This window comes from Trachurus japonicus, unplaced genomic scaffold, assembly GCF_045865225.1.
Source record: "Trachurus japonicus isolate A0001 unplaced genomic scaffold, Traja_1.0 AP030317.1".
NCBI lineage: Eukaryota > Metazoa > Chordata > Actinopteri > Carangiformes > Carangidae > Trachurus > Trachurus japonicus.
Window position 1 is genome coordinate 13013 of NW_028220450.1, and position 4132 is coordinate 17144.

Consider the following 4132-nt stretch of genomic DNA (forward strand, 5'->3'; position numbering starts at 1 on the left):
GTGTGTGTGGAAGAGAAAAGTTGGAAAACCCTTTTGAAGGAAGAGTATCTATCAGGGCCCCATTAAGACATGACCTGAACCTTGTGTGTGTGAAACCAGTTAGCTAAATGGAGATCAAATAGAAACTAGTGTGTCAAGTTATCAGTGCACTTTATAAAGAACTCAATCACATTCATTCTTTCCATTACCTTTGGAGCATCACATTCAGCAGCAGCAGCATCATCTTCACCATAAACCTTGGAGGACAGATCAACAGGAGGCACAGCCATCTCTTCTTCTGCTGCTGGAGCCTGCTTGGATGTCACCTGGTGTTTAGACATAAAAGAAGAAGACAGTCAGCTTGTGTAACTACTTCTATGCATTAATTTAAAATGTTACTGTTGAATATGCAAAACAGTTTCTTTACAGTCTTCTATTGGCCCAGCACTTACCTTAAAGCAGATATCAGTGGAATGTTTTTGTTAATATAAGTCCTAAATAGTCCTATTTTCCGTCAGCAATCACTTACATGAAGTATTTCAGCCTAAACACGAGTCTCTCCGTCACTCTGCTCTGCTGTAACCCGAGGAGAAAATTTTCCTTGTGGGATACAAGTGTTATCCAATGAGGGGAGAGAACGGCATGAAGGGCTGTGTGTGCAGCCAAGGGATGCGCGTGAATGTGGTGACGTAGCACGAGGACCAATTGATGCCTGACAAGGGCGGGGGCTGCTAACTCATGGTGCGTTCAAGGAAACTCGTACTTTGTGTTTTTCCGACCTGTGAAGTCATACCAGTTCGATCTGGTACGAGTTCACGGGTCGGAAGTTACGAGTGGCCGTTATAGGGAACTTTCACAGACAACAGGACGGTAAAAACACGAGCTACGGGTTACCTGGAACGCTACCAAGTCGTAGTTGTGACTTGAAGCTGTAACTTACGGTTTCAAAAGCCTGCCTTGAACACAGCATTAGCCGAAACGGCCGTGCCGATGATATCTGCTTTAATAGTACTTGAATGTGCCGGACACTTTACATACAGCAGAAATAAAATAAATAACTTTACATTTGTATATTTGATTATACCAGTGTGTACCTGAAACTTCTCTTATGGAAATCAGGCTCATTTATACACACCTACTATATACCTAAACACATTGGATTTAAATAAGACAGACGAATGAAGCCACTTATTTCTATAAGATATCTTCTGAATGAAGAATGTTAATAATGAATAGTATCTAAAAAATGTGCTGCTGTAATTTGCAGCTACTGAAAGCACTAGAGATCATACCTTTGATATTATTGATAAATCTCACTGCAAACCATGGCTTGTCTCCAGCTGACAGAATATATGAGATTGCATCTTCAACAGGCTTTATCCAGGCCTTCCTTTTGGATGTCATTGCTCTGTGAAAATATTTTTATAACATTAAACAGCTGTGCAGCATGAGAAAACAGACTGCTCATTCATTCATTCATTCTGTAATTTAAAAAATATCATAATCAGCTGAACTGTAGCTTAGCAAGTTATTATTTATTTTCTCAATTATGAGAATATGGCATGTGCTACGAATATAGCTGTTTTGGATTCATGCTTCAATTATTGTGACTCACACAGATCATTAACCCCTGACTAATAACATCGGTTAGCTTAACTATTTCTCAACACGACTGCATTTGAGGGGGTGGCCCGGACCCCACAACGCTTAACTGATCTAGCCATGCCTACCGCAACTCTCTCCCTGACCAGGCCTGAGCCCCGGGCCACAGTGAGCGTACCTGGCCCAGAGCGATAGGCCTGAGACCCAGAGCATAGTTAGCTTAGCCTGGGCCTAGGACCACAAGTAACGTTAGCTTTACTGACCGGGCCCGTGCCTACCGCGAGGCATATAACGTAACCGAACAATTACGTTTGTTTTACAATGATTATGTGACATTTTTGACTACTATAACATGACGTTGCGTGTGCTCGTATACCCCCATAAAGCCTGCGTTCAACACTGTTAGCACTTAGCTGTAAGTCACCCGGATGTTCGCCCTTAGCAAAACAGTTTCTACCGTACTTCGTATCGTAGCTTCCATAAAATAAGTACGAGACGAGCATTTCCGTTGAAAGCGGCAACAACACATTTATCAAATACCTTATCAGACGTTGAAACTCCTCACTTCAGAGCTCCGCCGTCTCATGAATATTCGCCAGGTTAATTAGCCATGTGTTCCACCGGATTGCGTCATCGGACGGATGATACTTCCGCTTAAAGAGCCCGGTGATGAAAAAAAAAAAAAAAAAAAAAGAGCCCGGTGATGCGAGGCTACTTCCCAGGCCCGTAGCCAGCCTTGGGGTGGGGGGGCCCCCCCCCGCCCCCCCCCCCCCCCAAAAAAAAGTAAATAAATAATAATAATAAAGGCACACACTTCTTTTTTTCCCCATTATAACTTCACTTTGACATCACGTGTTTCTCTTCCTCCACTATCCTTTACTGTTGCTCTCATTTACAACAAAATTTTCACCATGTAATTCATTTTTTCTATATATATATATATATAAAAAAGGCTTAGCTTTTTCATAACAATAATCATAATAATGTTTAATGTAGTAAAATGTATCTCTCTCTCTCTCTCTCTCTCTCTCTCTCTCTCTCTCTCTCATACTCACACACACACACATAGGTACCTGCAAACTGGAAATGATGATAAACTGGAAATGATGATAAAGTAAACCCCAGAAAGTTTTTATGATTTTAAGAGGTAAATGAAGCATTCTGGTGTACTCTGAGAAGAATATAATGGGAAGACAACATTCGCTTCAGATAAAAAAAAATAAAAAAAACACATTTGGTAGGCTACTGACTGAGGTTTCTATCTTTGTAATGGCAAGAATGGCTGGACTGTATGACACTGGTCTAGTGGGGAGCTGTGGCTGGTGAGAAAAAACAAAACTTTTTTTTTTTTCAATCTTTTGACCTGGACCAGCCTTTCAAGGCTCCGTTTCCTCTGCTTCTGCCCTGTTCTCATCTGTATGATGGCTGTAGCTACTGTCAGATATTAATAAATGAAAGGAGGCTCCCATTCCCATTTGGAGGTTGCAGGTATAACACACGCACACATGCACATGCACACACAGTAACGCACGCACGCACACACACACGCACGCACACACCTGTTGCTGTCTCCCTCTCCTCTGCTCTCTGGACTGGGCTGCCTGGCTGTTCTTTTGGGCTACCAAGTGTGCATGGGCCTTTTGGACTTAGATTTGAGTTCTCACGGACCGGACGCGTCAGTTCAGTCCGAAAATATGTAGAAATTAATTCGGTCAGGTTGCGCTCCTACTCGGCTTCTCTCTCTCTCTCTCTTTTCTTTTGGCCGGGTTCGGACCAACTTAATTCAGGGTCCGGGTTTCAACACCCGCGGGTCAGACCGGGTTCGGCTTTTAACTTTCAGGCCCGTTCAGGTTGATGCCAGGTGCAGGACTTTAGAGCAGCATGTCAGTGCTGCTGACGCACCGCACCGCAGGTTGCAGAGCGTCAACTCGCGCGGCGCCCTACTGCGCTATGATTGGCTAGAACTCACAGGCTTTGGGCTGTTTGCTTCAGCAGCAGTCCAGTTAACACGGGGACACGCATCCCACACCAATCAGAGAGTTATTAGGCTGTCTTTACACTGCACGGTTCAAGTGGCCCAATTCCGATTTTTTTCTCTCAAGTGGCTCAGATCGGATCTGTAACATGAATGTGTAAACCGGACAAATGCGCATGGAATCGGATATTGTCAGATCAGATTCAGGCCCCCGTTATATGTGGAAATAAATCAGATACAAATCGGATCTCTGCCAATGCGTCTGCAGTCTAAACAGACAGATCGGATCTTCCCTGGCAATGCGTGTCATACGTCATCAATGATAATATTAATTCACGTGCTCACGCGTCTCGCTGAACCTCTGTAGTCCGTGATTGACACGTGGGGCTGACCTGGACTACCGTGGCCAGCTGTGGCCAGCTGTAATCACTGTCACAGGCGTTACAGTGTTTAATAAACTCGCCGTCCCTGTAAATGAGGGAAACCTCAATGACCAACGAGTTAAAATAAAGGTTTAAATAAATAAAAAAATAATTTTTGTGGTGTCCGCGCGTCTGTTTTTTTCCCCCTCACTAG

At 43.6% G+C, this 4132-nt stretch overlaps 1 long non-coding RNA gene across 1 annotated transcript; it reads right to left on the bottom strand.

Annotated features, from left to right (window-relative positions):
* Positions 1-210: 210 nt before the first annotated feature.
* LOC146960468 (uncharacterized) lies at positions 211-2213 on the bottom strand. Its single transcript, XR_015035443.1, has 3 exons — positions 2122-2213; positions 1272-1387; positions 211-305 (listed from the first exon to the last, which is right to left on the bottom strand). It is a non-coding gene; the product is annotated as an uncharacterized LOC146960468 (long non-coding RNA).
* Positions 2214-4132: the final 1919 nt, after the last annotated feature.